The sequence below is a fragment of the Chiloscyllium plagiosum genome, unplaced genomic scaffold (assembly GCF_037043375.1).
Source record: "Chiloscyllium plagiosum isolate Xiang-an unplaced genomic scaffold, Cpla_swu_hap1 HiC_scaffold_3, whole genome shotgun sequence".
Lineage (NCBI taxonomy): Eukaryota > Metazoa > Chordata > Chondrichthyes > Orectolobiformes > Hemiscylliidae > Chiloscyllium > Chiloscyllium plagiosum.
Window position 1 is genome coordinate 50,812,840 of NW_028270141.1, and position 21,870 is coordinate 50,834,709.

Here is a 21,870-nt window from a genome sequence, read left to right on the forward strand (position 1 = left end):
TTATTGTTAAATCATCCAAGTTTTGAAAGATAAATGAACAAAGCTTCATGCTGTTTTGAAGCTCTCAGACCTCTCTCACCCTTCCCAGTTTTCAAGTTTCTAAGTTGCTAAATGTCTTTCATAGGCGTTTTCTCCTCCTTGTCTCCTTCTTCAAGCCTTGAGACCACCCCCTCCACCCCCCAACCTGACTTTGACCAAGCTTTTAGTCAACATTCTTAGTACCCTCTCCTCCAGATTGACACCATATTTTGGCTGATTACCCTCTTGTTCAGTACTTTGGGCATGTTTCCACTATTTCTATAAGCTAGTATACGTGTAAGGTTTTGTTGCTCACTCTGAAGTTCTTAACTTTATCTTCTCTGATAAGGTTCAAAGATGATGGACCAAAAATGCTCTCAATCAACATTTGCATTTCCTCAAAGCAATTCCTGTACTTTTGGGAACCTAGTTACATAGAATATACAGCACAGAAACAGGTCTTTTGACACAGCTGGTGCTGACACTGGTGTTTAGGTTCCGCATGAGCCTTCTCGCAAATTATGTCTTCCCACTTGATCAACAGAAAGCCAAGTGCACGCTAGCAGTATCAACACTTTACCAGTCGCTGATCAGAGCAACTTTAAATTGCCCATTAAATGCACATGTAGTAATTCGTACAAAATTGTTAACTCTCTTATTTGCTTCCATAATAATCTATAATACTTTGCCTAATCCTGAAAATGATGATTGTTTAAATAATTATGTTCATCTACATCAGGAGCTGAAAATAACACTCCAACCTTCTTTTTGAACTTGCCTCCTAGCGACTGATGATTTCTACACAATGCACTGACATTCTTATTGTCACCTTCTAAAGTCACAGAAATATCCAATTTTTCCCTCCAGATTATTTTGCACTTTTTTCCCGTTGTTACCACAAATAATATTACTGAGGCCTAAGCTTTGTTAGTCTAACCCCTTTCTAACACAGCAACACAAAAGAAAGAGTTTGAAGCATCTCAAACGAGTGTGCATGTTTTAATGAAACATGAAAAAAGAATCCCCCATGGAGTGTGGAATAGATAGCAGCAGGCTTTATCTGTGAACTTCTGCTAGGTGCATTGGCCCATTAATATGTAACAGCTTTCCTTTGGGATTTATGCAGCAAATTTAAAAAAAAAGAGAATGGCATTGAAATATGTATAATGTTCTCTGAAAAGGTAGTAATACACAAAGCTGCAACAGCAAGCTTTTTGAATATTATTGAAATTTGAAGATAAGACAGGATGGGCTATCCAGCTGTATTCACAACTGCGTCGTGACGAAAAATAAAGCAAAATGTTAGCAGGGTATTTATCGCTTGATTTGCTCCTCTGAACATGATCGCTCACCTTGCACACAACCACAAGAGTACTCGCCAATCATATTTACACAAGTTGCTCCATTTTTGCAGGGATCAGAAGCACATTCATCAATGTCTGTTGCGCACTTCTTGTCTGCAAGGAAAGAAAATGAAACATTAAAACTATAAATCATGTTGAGCTGGAACAGGCAGCTAATGTCGCTTCACAGTTCGTGCCACATCAATATAATCTGGCTTTACAAGTTCACAAAATGCCTGTCTACTGGGCGAGATACATAGCAAGTCAACACATTCTTTCACTCTTGCTCTCTATATGCATCAGAAATCTAAGCCTATTCAACCCATTAGTGCCTATTAGTCGAAGTGGTTTAGATGCATTGAACTTGAGGGAAGATTATCTTTATGGTTACTGAGCCCTAAGCAGAGCAACAGGGAGATGACAAAACATGCCATTACTCTTGGGTGCGTGTGTCACTATTATTATGTTCCAGGCTATCCTAAACTTCCAATCATGGCTTGGTGAATAGCATTGATGCCTCAGACTCAGGGGTTTGTGGGTTCAAATCTTATTTCAGACAACTGAACACAAGATCTCAGCTAACAGACCAGTCCAGGTGAGGAGGAATGGTGCTGGGAGAGGCACCATTTTGATTTTGCATGAAACATAAAACCAACAAGATGTTGAAGGGAAAATAACAAGTTCTCTCGAATTAATAGATATGAAGCTGGAGATGCACAGCAGGTCAGAGAGCATAGGAGTAGCTGAAAAGTTGGAGTTTTGGGCTGCGACCCTTTATTAGGACTGAGAAGGGGGCAGGGAGCCCAGAAATAAATAGAGGGAGAAAGTGGGGCTGGGGGCAGGGAGCTGGGATGGTGTTGGGGGAATGCACATAGGGGGTAATCATGTTTGGTCAGTGGGGAGGGGTGGAGTGGGTATGTGAATAGGAACATAGACAGGTTGGGTTAGAGTAAGGAGGTGGGGAGGAGAGGTAGGACTGGGCGTGGGGAGATTTTGAAGCTGGTGAACTCTAAATTGAAGCCATTGGGCTGTAAACTCCTTTGGTGAAATATAAAGTGTTGCTCCTTCAGTTTTGATTTGGCCTCACATTCACAGTGGAGGAGGCCAAGGATGGACATATTGCTAGGAGAGTGGGAGGGGGAATTGAAATGGATGGCAACCGGAAGGTTATGTTGGTTGGTGCGTGCGGAGCACAGGTGTTATATGTACCGATTTTCGAGTGTGTGTTTGGTCTCCCTGATATAGAAGCGACCACATCAGGTGCACATCAGATCTTCAGGTGAAACTGGGCTGGATCTGGAAGGATTATTTGGGGGTTGGATGGAGGTGAGAGGGAAGGTGTAGAGGCAAGTGTTGTGGTTACAGGGAAAGGTATAGGTTAAAGAGGAGAGGTTGGTGGGGAGTGTAGAGCTGACAAGGGTGTCATGGAGTGAATGGTCCCTGCGGAAAGTAGGAAAGGGTTGGGAAGGAAATATTGTTTTGGTTGTGGAGTCTGATTGTATGTGGCGGCAGTGATGGAGGTTGATGGATTTGATTTGGAGACTGGTGGGGACCGTAATTTCCACTCTTCCATGTTCAGTGATGTCCTCAATGCCTGAAACGTTGATGTTCCAGCTCGTCTAGTGCTGTCTGATGTGCTGTGTGTCTTCAGCTCCACATCTATTGACTCTGGCTTCCAGCATCTGCAATCCCTACCATCTCCAAATTCTCTCGAACTTCCTGGCCAACAGTTTCTGTCATTCAGCATCACAAAAACAGGATTGCCTGTATCTGAATTTAGAAGAGTCAGAGACAACTTCATTGAAACATACAGATCATTCTGCTATAAGGCGTTAGATGCATTCCACTTTGACCTCGTGCTATAGAAAATCACGCTATGAAAAACTGCTACAGAAAATTGCGCTGTAGAAGATCGCTGTAAAAAAATCACCATACCCGTTCGGTAGAAAGTTCCCATTATCCAAACATAGTACGCAATTCATCAATTGCATTATAACCAATTTGTGTTGACAAAACTCACATAACACCAGAATGATCTGTAAAACACCCTGTCCAGGTGAATGTTGAAAGGAAGCTTCCTCTTTTGGGAAAATCTAGAACTAAGGGTCATAGTTTAAAAATAAAGAGCACTCATTTAGCAGAGGTGAGGAAACATTTGAAAACAATTGAAACATGGGTGAGAGTGAGAGGCTGGTGCTGGGTCCATAAATGGGGAGGTCGTCAGGTCAGTGATAAGTAAATGGTTTAGCTTAACTGTTACTCAGGAGTTAGAGCATAAAGCTAAAGTGAGTTGGAACTGGAAATTCTATGATTCCAATGAACTTATGCAGGGGATCCAGTTCATTGGAAAATTGAACTTCTTGAGAAATGCACCAGAATGAGCTGCATTGAGATTTCCACATGGTCCTAATGAATTACTCCAATCCACCTGTGGTGTTTGGAATGTTTGGGCTATTAAATCTGGACTTGAAAGCTATTCTCCATGATAGTGACCATGATAATCATCATCAATTGGTGTAAAGGCAGATCTGGTTCACTCATATCCTTGAGGCAAGTAAATCAGTCAGTCTCACCCAATCTGGCTGACAAATGGTTCCAGGCTCACAGCAATTGGTTCACTCTAAACTACACTCTGAAGTGGACCTGCAAACCATTTCATTCAAGGATAAATATGGATAAGGAACATATGCTGGCCTTGCCTGTGACATCCAAATCACATGAAAGAGTGAGAAAAACTACAGATTAGGTATAGACACCTTTAGAATGTTGAAACTGTAATAGTCATATTAGGAAGGTACGTTTTTCCTTTATCTGACTTCAATCCAGAAACAACTTGATCTTCTATCTAAAAAATTGCATCATTTCATAAGCATTGTAATAATTGAGGACGGACCAGTTTCCTTGCTCCCGTACTTGTAAGCTCAAGCCTGCCTCAAAAGTGTGGTGATGGTATATTTTTCTTTTTCTTCTTATCCTGGTATGATCATTGACTCTCAATTACAATATCCATATTATGCAATGAAAAAAAAATGTATAACCAATTCTCTCCTCAGTCACACCAAGGTGGGTGTGAATCACAGACTTCAGTTTTCAGTTCTGTTTTTAGGATCCTATTTGGATGCTACTCTGGATAATTGTGGCCTGACACTCTCCAAGAAGTGGCTATTGCTTTTACTTCTATGATAATTCATAATATACTGTGAGGTAGTATATCTGTCTCTTCAATACAAACTGTTCCTTTTCTCTTCTCAAAGACTAACACATGACTGCTGATGGCACTGTTGCATGATCAGATATATTACTGCCTCATTACTCTACATTTCAGTATCTCAGTTTCCCAGTGAACAAGTTCTTTTCTCATACTCACGCCAAAAGAATACTGTGGATTATAACTATTCAAGTCCAGTTTGGGTTCTCTCCTCCACTCTTGGTTCCCAAGGCACAGAGAACAACCACTAGCAGCCCTTGGAAAGGGGTTTCTACAGCAAGCCTGTACCACTTGAGATACAGTGGCCCACACAAAATATTTCCTCATACTTTCATTATAAAATAAGAATCAGAGGAACGCTGAAGTCAGATGGAATTTAGTAAGACAGGGATTATTACTGGATTTGTCATGTCTTTCAAACACACTGTTACAACCCATTTGGGAATGTTTGCTGACTCCGAAATTTCACTATTCCAAAGATCGGCAAATAAGTTAATAATTCAAGCAAGGCACAGAAAGTCCTCAAATAGCAATCAGATCAATAGAAAATACTGACCAGGTTCTTGCACTTAGCAAATACAATTCATGTATTTATTACAAGTAAATGCAGTCAAATCAGAAGTAAACATATGTGAAGTAACATATGGCTCTATGAGTTAAAACTCTAACCATTTTTAAAACACACACATACACAAAATTATTGATTTTACAAATAGAGGGGGAAAAGAATGGGAAAAAGTTCTATAATACCAGTTCTATAAACAAAAAATGTTTCTTAACAGCTTGATGTTTTTCATTCTCCTTTCTCCATGTTCCTTTACTTCTTTGAAAGAGAAAGTGAGGACTGCAGATGCTGGAGATCAGAGCTGAAAATGTGTTGCTGGAAAAGCGCAGCAGGTCAGGCAGCATCCAAGGACCAGGAGAATCGACGTTTCGGGCATGATTCCTGAAGCAGGGCTCATGCCCGAAACGTTGATTCTCCTGCTCCTTGGATGCTGCCTGACCTGCTGCGCTTTTCCAGCAACACATTTTCAGCTCTTCTTTGAAAGAGACACAAGATGATTGGGAACACAATCTGCAAAGTCTCTTAGTTACTGGTTAAAAGCAACTAGTGAATGAAAATAACTGACTTTTTTCAGGCTTCCGTTATCTTTACTCCAACCAAATCTCACTCTGCGTGCACACACTTACTGGACTATCTACAAATAACATGAGCCCAAACATTTCAATAAAGCAGCACTGTAAACATCACTCACAATGCATTTTAATAAATGATTTCTAAAAGTACAACAATTCCTATTACAGTCCTTTTTTGTTAATGAACAATCCTTTTTTTGATTTCACTCCACAGTAATAAGTATGGAATAGAAAATGATACAGTCTTCACAACAATTACATGAAGTGTCATAACTTGCACAATTCAATTTATAAAACTTCGAAGCAAGCAGGCCTTGATTTGCTCAATATGTTATTTGAATAAAGACTGCTGCCTCACAAAGTTAAGATGCTGTTGTCAAGAGCTTTTCATCTCTCAAATTCACAAAACAACAATCTTTGTCTGGATATGTTGGAACTGAGCAGACGTGACCTCTGTTGCAATTTGTTTCTAACTCTGCCCACATGTTATACTGACAATTTCGCTTCTTAGAAGCAGGTTGAAATAATTTTAACATAAAAAATCTTTTGACATAGCTTCAATGTGCTCTTCGGGGGGGGGGGGGGGGGGGGGAGGGAGTGGGCAGCCTCACATTCTTTATCCAGTCGTCTTTACTCAAATGCATACAGGGAATGGAGACCAATGCCAGAGAATTCATGTACTTGTCATGCTTTAGAATCAGAAAATGGAAACAACACACTTTTCGCTCATCAAGTGAGTGTACAGCATATAGTGAATTTTGACCTGCTTCGCATTGACAGCATACTGGAAATTAAACATTTCAATCACTGCTGAAGGGCTTTTGCCTGAAACGTCGAATTTCTTGCTCCTCGAATGCTGCCTGATCTGCTGTGCTTTTCCAGCACTGCTCTAATCCAGAACATTTCAATCAAGTCTGATAACACTCCCCAACCCCTCCACCCCCCAACTATCAATATCCTGGTCACCATTAACCAGAAGCTGAACTTGATACAACATATAAATACAATAGCTAAAAGAGCTAGTTACAGGCTAGGAATCCTGCAGGAAGGAACTCGTGTCCTGGCTCGTGTTGAGTGCAGCAATATCCTTCAGCAACACCTTCCAAATCCATGAGCACTATCATCTAGAAAGACAAAGGCAGCAGATGCATGGGAATACCACCACCAGATGCAAGTTCCCTTCCAAACTACTCACTTTCCTTACATGGAAATATTTAGCTGTTCATTCAGAGTTGCTGGACCAAAACCCTGGAATTCCCTGCCTAATAGCATTGTGGATCTATCTATACCTTCAACTACAGAGGTTTAAGAAAGCAGTTCACCATCTCCTCCAGAGCCACTAGGGGCAAGCAGTAAGGCCAGGTCCAGCCAGTTGAAGTTGTGATGCTCAGTTTTGACACAGCAAGATCAACAATCTAAAATTGCTCAGCACAAATTCTATTCCTCTATCATTAAGGTGATAGATAGCAAGAAAGGATGTTCTCTACTCATAGCACACACATCCAAAATGCTAAACATAGGAAAATCACCCTTAATATGTGACTGCATAGTGGACGTTATAACTGCTTTTAGTATTGTGAAAATGGCTCCAACTAGAACAAAGCATAAAATGTTAAAGAATCATTAAATTGACCACATTCCTGTAGAACATGTCAGGACAGTTTACTTTGATTGTCCAATGAAGAGAGATTGAGGAGACTGGGCCTGTATTCTCTCCATTTTACAAAGGATGAGAGGTGATCTCATTGAAACTTAAAATTCTTTCAGAGTAGACATTACTTTCCCTGGCTGGCTCAGTGGTTAGCACTGCTGCCTCGCAGTGTGAGGGACCAGTATTTGATTCCAGTGTCTGGCAACTGTCTGTGTGGAATTTGCACATTCTCCCAGTGTCTGCGTGGGTTTCCTCTGGGTGCTCTGGCTTCCTCTCACACTCCAAAGATGTTCAAGTTAGGTGGATTGGCCATGGGAAATTGCCTGTAGTATCTAGTAATGTGCGTGCCAGATGGATTATCAATTGGAAATGTAGGGATGGGGATGGGTCTCAGTGGGATGCTCTTCAGAGGTTCAGTATGGATTTGATGGTTCAAATAGCCTGTTTTCACACTGTAGGAATTCCATGTATGTAAGCCTGAGATGAGGAGGATTTTGTTCACTTAGAGGGTGACGAATATTTCAAAGTCTCTATCCCAGGTGACTGATAGTTTTGTCATTGAGCATGCTCAAGAGAGAGAGATTGACAGATTTTTGGAGACTCGTGACATCAAGGGCTGTGGGGATAACATGGTGAGTGGAGACAAGATTGATGGATATGTTGGATGTCAGGGCAGGCTCAATGAGTTGAATAGCCTAGTCACGGCCCTACATTCCTATGAGACACAGTACAACTGTGAGAGAAATGCAAGTTGGAGACATTGGGATAAATCTTCATGTTATTCAAACATTTGCTCAGTTTGATTAATGATCAACATATAATGACTGAATAATTTGTAGAGTAATGGAATCAGCTGAAGAAAAAATATTTATTTGATTCCATTTTATTACATTTCATTTCCATTTTCTGCAGAGCAGCTTTTTCTCCCATGTTCAAAAGTTGTTCCCAATCCACCCCATTTTGTACAAGGAGAATCAACAGAAAAATAAAGCTCTTTTACAGCAAATTCAGTGGTGCCATGGTTATCCTCGTTGCAGGAAACTGGCAAGTGTAAAGCATAAATGGGTACAACTGCTAGCATTAAGCGAAGGTACAGAAAGTGTTAAGGCTAGGCAAGATATTTCGATGTATAGGGGAGTAAAAATGAGGAGGCAAAATTATAAGATCTCAAGAATGAAAGGACTACAATTTATGCTGGAAGATTTCATGTCATTATGGCACAAGATGAGATAATTGAGCCAGATTGAATCTTAATTATCTCTCTGTAGCACAACCTGATCAGTCCCATTCCTCCATTTACCCCATTAGTTGTAAAGGTTATTTCCTTTAAAAGCCCAAATAAGTCCCATTTCTCATGGTCTTTTGCAAGTAGCCTGACAAGTACTTCCTCATCAGGTGTTAATCTAATTTTCTCATGAAGCTTATCAATGAATCTGCTTTTTTGCCTTCTCATCATTGAGACTGAGTGTTCCAGATTTTATTGTGACCTCGTGAACCCTACACCTATAGTTTCCAACAAAATACGACCTGTAGTTATATACTGCTCTCAATCCATAACAACTTCCTGTGACACTTCACAGGGGCACGGTACATTGAAGTACCACATTGAGCCACAGAAAAAAGAGACAGCAGTTGTACAGGTCATTTGGTTAGGCCACTACTGGAATATTGCATGCAATTCTGGTCTCCCTCATATAGGAAGGATGTTGTGAAATGTGCAAGAGTTTCAGAAAGATTGACAAGGATGTTGCCAGGGTTGGAGGGTTTGAACTATAAGGAGAGGCTGAATAGGCTGGGGCATCTTTCCCTGGACCATCAGAGGCTGAGGGGTCACCTTATAGAGATTTATAAAATCATAAGGGGCATGGATAGGGTAAATGGACAAGGTCTTTTCCCTGGGTTAGGGGAGTCCAGAACTAGAGGGCTTAGGTTTAGGGTGAGGGGGAAATATTTAAAAGGGACTTAAGGGGTAACTTTTTCATGCAAAAGGTAATGTGTATATGGAATAAGCTGCCAGAGGAGGTGGTGGAGGCTCGTACAATTACAACATTAAAAAGGCATCCGAATGGGTATATGAATAGGAAGAGTTTGGAAGGATATGAGCCAAGTGCTGGCAAATGGGAGTAGATTTATTTCGGATATCTGATCAGCACAGACAAGTTGGAGTGAATGCTATGTTTCTATACTGTACATCTCTATGACTCTATGATTTGAAAAGTGTTACAGCACAGAATGATGCCGTTTGGCTCATTGTGTCTGCACCAGCTCTCCAAACGGGAATTATTGATCATCTCATACTTTTTCTCAATACTCTGGCACATCATTTTAAAAAGTGTTTGATTTAAATAATCAGCCAATACTCTCTTGAATGCCTCAATTGAATTTACCTCACCACGCTTCCATCAGTTACAAATCACATAAGACCAGGTTATAGTCCAACAGGTTTATTTGGAAGCACTAGTTTTCGGAGACTTAACAAACAATCCAGGTCTGTTTCAATAAATAATTTCAGTTACATCACATTGTAATCTTTTGCTATAAATTCTGTGTCTTACGATCTTATACTCCACAACCGCCTGATGAAGGAGCAAGCGCTCCGAAAGCTAGTGTGCTTCCAAATAAACCTGTTGGACTATAACCTGGTGTTGTGTGATTTTTAACTTTGTACATCCCAGTCCAATACCCCCACTTCCAAATCATGACATCCATCAGTGTATTTTTGTCTGTAATTACATATGATTATCTTTCTTTCTCACATCATATTTGCCAAATCAAATTTATTTGTGCCCTTTGTTCTTAATACTTTGACAAGCAAGAGAAGTTTCTTCCTGTCTACTCTATCCAGACTTCTCATGATTTTGAGAATATTTATCTGATCTTCTCATAGTCTTTACTCTCCAAGGAAAAAATCCCAAACTGTTCTTGTCTCTTTTCTTCAACAATAAACCTCTCCTGTGATCACTACATTAAACAACTCAATCTTCTAGCTGAAGTGTCACTCCATGGGCATAACTTGGAATTATGAAGGTGAATGGAAATGTCATAGCTAAAACATGATCATCTACTGGTTCAGTTATTCAGAAGTCAGCAACTTTACATTAGATAACGGTGATGTATACCCTCCCCGGCACTGAAATAGTCCAAGTCTGAAGGAGGACTAAATCCTCACAATTACAGTTTTCATGCAAAACACAAGCAGATGGAACAAACTTCAATTACCTAAACTCTGTGCCGACAAAATTTACATGCAAAATTTTTCCTTTTCCCCATCACCACTTTCCATTTCTTCTGATAATGATTCCTCTTCAGCTTCCAACCTCATACGACTATCCATTTATCATAAATGAGATTCCTAACCAAATAATTGAGAAATTACTTGACCATGTCGTGGTCCCATCCTAGTTTCACTACACTAACCCCTTATTCCACTTGTTGGTTTTAATGGCTTCTTTAAGACCCAGAACAGAGACCAGCTGCATCAGAGGTCACAGAACTGCAGCAGGTCACAGTATACAGATGTATATTCCAAACACCCCTGCACATGTCGTGGCACCAGTTAATGGAAAGTGCCTCAGAGTTGCTATCATTCCTGGTTCTTCTCTATCAAACATAGAAACACCAGCTGAAAATGTGTTGCTGGAGAAGCGCAGCAGGTCAGGCAGCATCCAGGGAACAGGAGAATCGACGTTTCGGGCATAAGCCCTTCTTCAGGAATTCGGCTTATGCCCGAAACGTCGATTCTCCTGTTCCCTGGATGCTGCCTGACCTGCTGCGCTTCTCCAGCAACACATTTTCAGCTCTGATCTCCAGCATCTGCAGACCTCACTTTCTCCTCATAGAAACACCAGCATCAATTATAGAATTCTCATTGTTACTCAGCTGAGATCAACTAGTTCAGCATAGGTAACAGAATTATAATGTACAAAAATAGAAATTGCAACAGAAACTCAGCAGGTGAAGTAATATCTGTGGAGAGAAAACAGAGTTAATTTCTGAGTCCAATTCTGAAGAGTGGTCACTGGACTTGAAATGTTAACTGTTTCCTCTCCACATTTGCTGCCAGACCTGCTGAATTTCTCCAGCAATTTACATTTTGATTGTTTCAGATCTCCAGCAAGTGCCATACTTTGTTTTACTATACCATAATGTACTTATAGAAACCAAATCAAGCCAGAGATCATTTGTAATTACAGAGCACGCTTTATGACATCCGGACATCCAACGTGCTTTCGAGCCAATGAAGTACAATTGAAGAACTGTTTTGCTTTTTGTCGCATGGAGCTACAGCTGGTTTAAGTAATGTGCTGCTACCAATCCTCCTTTCTAATTCTCTGTTTTAGCAGAAAGTGCAACATGCACCCACCTTCAGCACTACATAGAAATGGAGTTCAGTTCTTTCTGATGCCCCTTCCTCATTTTTATTGATGCGTACAGCACCCAACTCGACAAACTAAAACCAAAAAGTGAAGTTGTTCTGTGCGCTATTACGGAGGAGTATCTCCTTCTCAAAACAAAAACTAAAGATGTTGAGGAAATGAAATGAAATGAAAAGACACACAATAAATTATCCTTACTTCAGAAAAAAGGAAACCAGTCAAAAGAAAATCCAAAAGCAAACAGCCTCTCCTCTTTTCTCTTTCAGCTCACTCTTCTTGTGAAGCTCTCAGTAGCAGAATCATCACTACTCAACCTCTTAACCAAGAGCAGCTACTGCAGAAACTCCACAAGCAAACAGAGACAAAAAAATCTCTCCTACTCTTTTTCCCTCAGGCTCTAGCCTTTAGATGTAGGCTTCTTGCTTCCAGAAAGCAGCCAGTAGCTTAGAAAAGAAGCATGCATTTTTTCCTCTCATCTTCCTCCTCCTCCTTTCACTTATCTTCCCCAGATACAGCACAAAAATGAATTGTTCCTTTCGCAATATTTTCTAATCAACTTGTTCACATAAATAATTGATACACTGATGGAGCAATTGTAAGTTGAACCTGGATATCTGGTTGAGAGCTAGGGTCACTACCACTGCACCACAGTGTCATTTCTCCCTGTTTTAGATATTTTTAGATTAGATTATTAGATTAGATTACATTACTGTGTGGAAACAGGCCCTTCGGCCCAACAAGTCCACACCGACCAGCCGAAGCGAAACCCACCCCATACCCCTACATTTACCCCTTACCTAACACTACGGGCAATTTAGTATGGCCAATTCGCCTGACCCTGCACATCTTTGGACTGTGGGAGGAAACCGGAGCACCCGGAGGAAACCCACGCAGACACGGGGAGAATGTGCAAACTCCACACAGTCTGTCGCCTGAGGCGGGAATTGAACCCGGGTCTCTGGCGCTGTGAGGCAGCAGTGCTAACCACTGTGCCACCGTGCCGCCCACGAATCAATTCTAATCAATTTGTTTAAAGATGTTAACACACACCTGTAAAGCAGGTAGGACTTGAACCCAGGCTGCCTGACTCAGAGGTAGGTGCACTACCACCATGCCACAAGAGCCCATTTTCAAGCGTCCTTTCTCTAGTGAGTCTAAAGCTCCATCTATTTCAGAAGTAGAGGACAGACCATTGGTGATCTTTAGTAGAAAAGGTATTTGCCTTACATTAACAAGACATAGTTTATTGCATGAAAGCAACACATTACTTTGACTATGGACCAAGCCAGACCCCCTCAAAGTATTTTAAGAAGATAACCTAGATCCTAGCTTTTTCTTATTTTAAAGACAGATGTGAAGTGGGTGTTCCAGTTGTGATACAAAACAGAATTTATTTAAACACTACAGCTGAAACACAAACAAAAGAAAGTGGAATTTAGAACAACTTAACTATTGGATAATTTAACTAACCTAATATAACAACTTAATTAATTAACTGTTCCATATAGTAACATTCCACAAACACACCCCTTAACAAAAAGGTCAATTGAAACATGGATTCTTACAGGCAGGAGGGAACAACTTCAGAGAAGATTTCAGAAGAAAGTCAGAGGAATTCCTTACCGAAGCTTGCAATGCTCTGGACCCACACAGCCAAAACAAACTAGGAAAAACCTGAACTGGGAGAACTGACCACTCCCCTTCCATTGTGAAACTAGACTCCTCAGCGCCTCTCCCTTTCTGACCTCTCTTCAAAAAAACCAAGGACACAATAACCTTTTTTAAAGTCACAGTGTTGTCACACCACCCCCTTAAAAAAAATGAACCATCAATATACAAGGATAGCTTCATTTTAAACCCCTTAGTCTTACACTGTTAGTACACTACAACATATATATATTACATTGACTGTAAGCATGCAAACATTCACTAATATGTTCTATTTCGATGTGGAGGTGCCGGTGTTGGACTGGGGTGTACAAAGTTACAAATCACACAACACCAGGTTATAGTCCAACAGGTTTAATTGGAAGCACTAGCTTTCAGAGCACCGTTCCTTCATCAGGTGGTTGTGGAGTGCACAATTGTAAGACACAGAATTTATAGCAAAAGTTCATAGTGTAATGTAACTGAAATTATACATTGAAAAATATCTTGATTGTTTGTTAAGTCTCTCGTAATTTAGCTGCCTTCTCAAATGAAATGAAATCCTTCTCATCAAATTTAGGCAATGCTTGGATATATTTAAACAGATCCCCACCAGGACTTTGGTTATGATGGGTTTGCTCATCATTACTATCTTCTTCACTAAGTCTAACTTCTGCCTTCACCTCCATCCTTTTAAGCCAACTTTCCTGTCTAAGTGCCAAGTTCTGAAGTTCAAACTTTCTCGCTTTCTCCTTTCTCTCTCTCTTTTTCTCTTCTTCTGCTGGGGCCTTCTTTTCTTTTTCCTCTGCTTTTAACCTTAATTCAAACCATTTCATTTCCCTTTCATGTTCAAGCTGCTTCATCTACAATTGAATTTTAGCCATTTCCAAAGATTTCAATAACGTTGTCAGAAAATTTAAATGTTGATCTCTTGCTATAATTACCTCTTTTACTCATTGATGAAGGCAACCCTAACTCCAGCTTGTCTGCCAATTCCAACAGCTTTGCCTTGCTCACATTTTGTAAATCCCCTAAAGTTACTTCTTCCACTCAGAAAACTCTTAATGACTGAAAGAGCCATTACTTCTCAAAGCACTGTTTAAACCAACCAAATTCAACACCCAGAGCACAAGATATTAACACCTCCCATTCACCACCTTTGAGTCCAAAAACCCTGAACCCAAAGTGGAATGATAGGATCAATCCTGACAAGAGCCCTAATCTGTTATGGATGAGGCCAAACACCCTCAAAATATTTTAATAAGGTAGCTAAACCATAATTTTTTCTTATTTTAAAGGCAGATGTGAAATGGGTGTTCCAGGTGTGATGCAATTGTTCAAACCATTCAGCTTTAAGCAAAACAGAATTTATTTAAACACTACAGTTGAAACACGAACAAACAAAAACGGAATTTGGAATAACCTAAGTATTGGAAAACTTAACCGATGTAATACAACAACTTAACTAATCAACTGTACCAATATAGTAATATCCCATAAACACACCTCCACAAAACAATAAATTCAAACACAGATTCTTACAAACAGGAGGGAACAACATCCAGAGAGAGGTTTCAGAAGCAAGTCAGAGGAATTCTTTATTGAAGCTTGCAAATCCCCTAGACTCATATATCTTGTGACTGCTACAGCTAAAACAAACTAGAAAAATCCTGACATGGGAGAACAGGCCACTCCCCTTTCATTGTTAAACTAGACTCCTCAGCTTCTCTGTCTTTAAAACCTCTCTTCAAAAAATACAAGGACAAAATAACCTTTTTAAAGTGACAGCATTGTCACACTAGTTAGTCTTAAGTAATTATGCCATATCAGACTCCTGATGGGCAGTCTGTCTTCATCAGGTCCTCAAGTAGACTGATATAGCGTGTGAATCATTATCAGATTATGTGGAATTTAATGTAATCTTCATCATCAAACTTCTCAGAATCAATCCTTTTATAACAATGAGAGAAGGTTCCTTGAAAGTTTGCCAGCAGTCAACTCCAGCAATATGGTAATGAATCCTGTGTTTTTGGATATGGGATAGATGTTAAGCAGGGCATGAGGGAGAACGTTCCTGGTTTTATTGAGAATAAAACTACAGAAAGGGTGAAATCAGATCTCTGTTTAACATGTCCAAATGTTGAACCCTCTGAGTTCTAACTTTGTACTGTGACTGTAAACAAGCCTGAGTTGTGTTTGAAAGTGTTTGAGGTAAAGTGTTGAACAATCTTTGAGTCATAGGTGACGGCAAGCTACCAATTGAGCCATGGTTGACATTGAAATAAAGACCAAGGAAATTTGTTGATATATCATTGAGGGGGCAAAATAAAATCCTACACTGAGTTAATGTGTATGAACTGTGTCTACCTTTTCTGAATAGTGATGCATATTTACCTTTACATCTAATACAGATGCATTCCACCACAGACCTAGGTCATTTACCCAATAAGCATCTGAACTACAAAGAGTCAGATTCATGTCCCACTTCATACTAAGGAGTGAGACACTGAATATGCTATAATTAGTACTGGTGTGCTGGGCTAAAGGACGGGCTGTTGTGACTGCTTCCTATTGGTGTCTAGTGACCCACACTGGGAGAATGTGTTGAATAGGCTTTTCTGTAACATTCTGCAGTTAAAAATAACTTTTCAATAATCACTATTAAGGTGAAAGCCAGTCTCCTGGTGACCTGATGATGTACAGGACAGATGGCGTCACCTGGGCACAAGAACTTTGGGAGAGAGTATGTCAAAATGAGGAAGCTTCAATCTCAAAAACATCATAAGCATGACACAGGTCAGTCCAAAACTTTTCCTTTTTGTCATTGCACTCTTGCAAAATTTCATCCCTAAGCAGAAATCACAGAATAAAATATGATGTTTTGCTTAATTATTTAATATCCACTTTAAATAATTTATCCAGAAGGATGAGCCATATTTGGTTGCAATGCAGCATAAGTATGGAATCTTCCTTAAATATACTGCTTACAAAGTGGTGACCACGTTGTATGATTCATCAATTAGAAGTGCTGATTGTAAATGACTTCCAACATATTAATTTAAAAGCACAAAAAATGATTTGGAAATCTTGCCCAAAATCCTGATGTAAATGCTCATGGATGAATCTCTGCATACAGGTTGATAAGAGGACAACTCGCACCCTGACTGAATGGTGAAGTACAGACTGAATAAAAATGAACTTCTAATTCAAAACAAAATAGCTAATCATAAAATAAGAAACCAGAAAGTAAGACAATTGAGGGTTTCCTCATGCAGCTCTTGGTTGTTAGGGTAAGGAGTAAGACAGGAAGATACTGAAATTGAATTTTCTAAGCTGTTCTCATTTTTCAAGGAAATGAATAAAACAGATCCAAAAGGGGTGGTTTTAAAAAAAATTACAATGCAATCAATGGAAGATGAGAAACTGAGTGTAAAAGAGATTTCATTTCTAATTTGATTGAGGTTCTGTTAGTCAATGTGATTGGGCACCTCATTTATGGCTCAATAGGGAGTAGTCTCCTCTCCCAGGCCAACAGTTATGAGTTCAAGCCCCACTTAAGTTCAGTGCATTATTATAGAATGTAGCTGAGGTTTTGTTTTTCAGATAAGACTCTGAGGTAAGTGTAACCAATCCCATAGCAGTCTTGGAGCAACTGCAAGTGAGTTCCTTCCATGCCCTTGCAAATGCTTGTACCTCAACCAACTCTCAATACATATAAACCTAAAGTTGTTGATTCCACAGTGCTATTTTAGATCATGGCTGATTATCTGCTTCAACACTATTTATTATCTGGAAATCAATAAATCTCTGTCTTTAATATACTCAAAGACTCAATCTTCTAAAGTTAATAGGACACAGGCCAAGACTACTCAATCTTTCCTCATAGGACAGCGCTGGTGAACCGCTACTGCACTCGCTCTGTAGAAAATGTATCCTTTCTCAGGTAAGGGGATCCATACTACTCCAGTTTCGACTAAGGATCTATACATTTGAACTAAGACTTACTCCTATACTTAAATCATTTTGTGACAAGGCTACAATATCATATACTTGTGCAGTTTCCTGCTACACTTAGTGATCTGGTTATTATCACAATGCTCTTCATGGGGTTTGCTGTGTACAAATTGGTGGCTATGTTTTCTACATTGCAACAGCAACAATACTTCAAAACTAATTCGATGGCTATTTTGGATACACCAAGATTGTAAGAAGATGTCACATGAATGGAAGACCTTCCAATCTCTCAGATAAGTTACAAAATGCCTTTTATTTGATATTGTCTCACCTATGAAACTCAGAGTGTGAACATCAATATAATCTGCAAATCCTGACAGATTAATTGGTTATCACAAAATCCATAGCTGTAGTCCTCAAAGTTAATTTCACTGTTCAGAACCTCAAACTCTGCAAGAGAATACATTTGTTAGATATGTTATAAAAAGAGGCATGGCAATCAATTTAGCATGAACCAGCAGTAATGAGCAGTTCCTGGCTTTTAATTTAACACAATTGTAGGAAATTAAGAATATGTAGGCGAGCCAAGGAAAACACTCAGACCAAGAGAATTTCTGAAAAAAAGTTACCTGGAGAAAATACTGCAGGAGCTGAAAATGTGTTGCTGGAACAGCGCAGCAGGTCAGGCAGCATCCAGGGAACAGGAGAATTGACGTTTCGGGCATAAGCCCTTCTTCAGGAATGAGGAAATTGTGTCCAGCAGGCTAAGATAAAAGGTCGGGAGGAGGGACTTGGGGGAGGGGCGTTGGAAATGCGATAGGTGGAAAGAGGTCAAGGTGAGGGTGATAGGTCAGAGTGGGGTGGGGGCGGAGAGGTCAGGAAGAAGATTGCAGGTTAGGAAGGCGGTGCTGAGTTCGAGGGATTTGACTGAGACAAGGTGGGGGGAGGGGAAATGAGGAAACTGGTGAAATCCGAGTTCATCCCTTGTGGTTGGAGGGTTCCTAGGCGGAAGATGAGGCGCTCTTCCTCTAACCGTCGTGTTGTGGTCTGGCGATGGAGGAGTCCAAAGACCTGCATATCCTTGGTGGAGTGGGAGGGGGAGTTGAAGTGTTGAGCCACAGGGTGGTTGGGTTGGTTGGTCCGGGTGTCCCAGAGGTGTTCTCTGAAATGCTCCGCAAGTAGGCGGCCTGTCTCCCCAATATAGAGGAGGCCACATCGGATGCAATACTGCAGGAGACAGGTCCAAAGTCATTGCATTCATTTTGGAAGGAATAAGATGCTCTGGAACTTGATAGGGCTCGATTCATAATATGTAGGAAGAGTTTTCACCACTACTAATATTGAGTAAGTCACAGCATAGTACTTTAATCTGAATCAGGAAGTTGTGTCTTCACACTTCCCTCAAACTGACACTTCAGCGAGGTACGAAAGAAATGTCATATTGCTGAAGGTGTCATCTTTTAGACCAAGGCCCTATCTCTCCTCACATAAAAGATTCCACTGCAATGTTTCAGTGAAGACTACAGAAATTCACCCTCGTGTCCAGGTCAATACTCAGCCAACAGTCTTAAACTTGAGCCAGGTGAGATCACTTTGCTACTTTTTGGGACCTTGCTCTGTGCAATTTGGATATCATGATTGTCATATTGCAACAGCTAGTAAACTTCACAAGAAAACACTAGATTGTTGTCAGCAATTTGGGACATCCTAAGGTCATACTTTTGCTCTTACAATGCTTTCTTACTTTTGTTGTTTACTATGGGCAGCACAGCGGCTCAGTAGTTAGCACTGCTGCCTCACAGCGCCAGGGTCCCAGGTTCAATTCCAGCCTCAGGTGACTGTCTGTGTGGAGTTTGCACATTCTCCCCATGTCTGTGTGGGTTTCCTCTGGGTGCTCCTCTCACAGTCTGAAAATGCGCAGGTCAGGTGAATTGGCCACGCTAAGTTGCCCATAGTGTTAGGTGCATTAGTCATAGGGAAATGGGTCTGGGTGGGTTACTCTTTGGAGGGTCGGCTGGGCTTGTTGGGCTGAAGGACCTCTGTGTGGTTGTCAATAATGATGTGGGCATTGTTTGTTCCTGTTCTGATACCTGCTTCTCCCTGCAGTTCGACCCTCAACAGTCCCCCTTCTAGTTGTGAAAGGTTTGACCACTTTCTATGTACCTCACATTAGCTTCTCTGGGAACAGCCAGAGAACAGAACTGAAAGGCTTCACTGAGAATTCAGGGCACGTCTGTTTGCTACTCTATTAGGCAGTGTTTTGTTTTAAAGTCTGCACATTCCCTGAACTAGTTAAAAGCTTATAAAGACCTGGGTCTGGAATTGAATGCTTCATTGCATTCTGTGACATTTTATGTGCTCATAAATGTATTCAGTGTATGGTCATGCCACCAAATGACTATCATCAAAGCTGTCACAGGGCATGGCAATGGCAAGTGCTTGACTAATGCTAACCCATCAACAGCATCACTGTGAAGCGCATCCTTATCATTTCCCAAACTCGCTATGGAGCCAATTTCCCGCTACTCTACCTATAATAAAGCTCCTAAATTACCCTAAGTTCATTAATAATGAATAATCGTTCTCATTCTAATTCAAGAGTTTAATATAAAGAATCACATCCTGGAGACTGAGTAGCAGCCAAAAGCACTGTCAATATAAATGGCATCATTCATGTCCAGCTGGAGTTTGTGGCAGGAATGTTCCAACTGCTCAGTCACAATGGAAAACAATGGTTTCAGACACTGATGGTTTTGTGTGTGTGTGTGTTGAGGTGAAGGGGGGTTGAGGAAGTGTTCTGCATGAACAAATGGGGCAGCACAGTGGGGGCTTTACTGTAGATTGACAGTGAGGTTATTTCAATGACACTCATGTTATAGCTGTGCCCTGAATCATTGCCTTCCATCACGTAGAAATCAATGCTTCTGGCCAATTAAGCTCAGATCGGTTAATGCTTACGTACACTACATTGCTACATTTAGACTAGTGGGTTGAGACCCAAGGAATTCCAAGATCCTTAACTTGTACAAATGTAATAATTGTATGTGTACCCCAAATATCACACACTTGCCTCAATGTCACTAGTCTCAATGACAATTGTGAAATATCTGTACCTGATGATGAATAGAAATGTTGAAATCTACATAGCACATAGCTCCCTCTTTATAGTACAGCACTCTGTCACCTCTGCTGGCTCTGTGCTGCCAGTGGGATAGGACAGGGATGTTTTGATGGTATTTTCAGGACATTGCGTGTAAGCATACCTTGTGTACGACTAGTCTGTCAGACAGGTCCCCAGTTTTCGTCCAAAATGCTGCAAAGGAGAATTCTATTTGCACTGATGTTGTTTTCCATTGAACACTGAGGCATTTAAAGACTTGGAAAAAAATAGCCTCATTCAGTCAACTACTTTCCACAAATCTAGCCACCCTCAGACGGATTGAGTCATGGGATCCCAAAAGTCTCTGGTCCGACATTAAGACCACCATCATAGACGCCTTCAAAAACTTGGTCAACCACTCAACCAGGAAACATCAAGATTGATTTGATGAGAATGACCACAAGATTCAGGAACTTATAAGCTGGAAGTGCATGGCATTTTTTCTGAGTTTATAACAACAGTTGCAAACGGAAGAGAAAAGGCAGGCCTACAGGTGACTAAAGGCAGAGATAAACCTGTGACATTAAGAACAAGTGATGAGTGGAGAAAGCACAGGAGACCCAAACAAATGGCCGACAACTATGATATGTATGATTTCTTCTGTGCTGTTAAGAGCGCACATGAACCAAACATCGAAGGCCCCACACCAGTGCTAGTCAAGGATGGAGTTACTCTTATCAAAGATAAAGAAGCCATTAAAAATGCCAGGAACACATTTTAAAGAACTCCTCCACCAGGGCTCTGTCATTGATCTGAGCATTCTTGAATGCATCCTGCAGCATGTTATATGCCATGAGCTCAGCGATACTCTAGCCTTGTATCATGTAGAGAAGGCTGTCCTCCAAATTAAGGACAACAAGGTTGCTGGAGCGGATGGTATTCCTGCTGAGGCATTGAAGTGCAGAGGCAAAGAGCTCCTTCTGCCGCTATATGCCTTTGTCTGCCTTACTTGGAAGGAGGAAGGCATCCTGGGAGAAGATTTTCAAAAAAGGGACCAAGTCCAACTGCGGTAACTACAGAGGAGTCTTCCTGCTGTTCACAGTTGGAACATTCATCACCAAGGTCCTCCTCAACTGCCTCCTCACTATGGCTGAGGAACACCTCCTGGAGTCGCATTGGTGCTTTCGGCCATCAGGGGGCACAACAGACATAATTCTCACTGCATGACAGCTGCAGGAGAAATGCGGAGAAAAGAGCCTACCCTATACATAGCCTTCTTCAACCTTACAAAGGTCTTTGACACCTTCAATCAGGAAGCATTATGGAGTATACTTCTCTGCTTTTGTTGCACCATGAAGTTTGTCACCAGCCTTCACTTGCTCCATGGAAGTCATGGTATGACAAATAGCTCTACCACTGACATATTCTCAATTCAG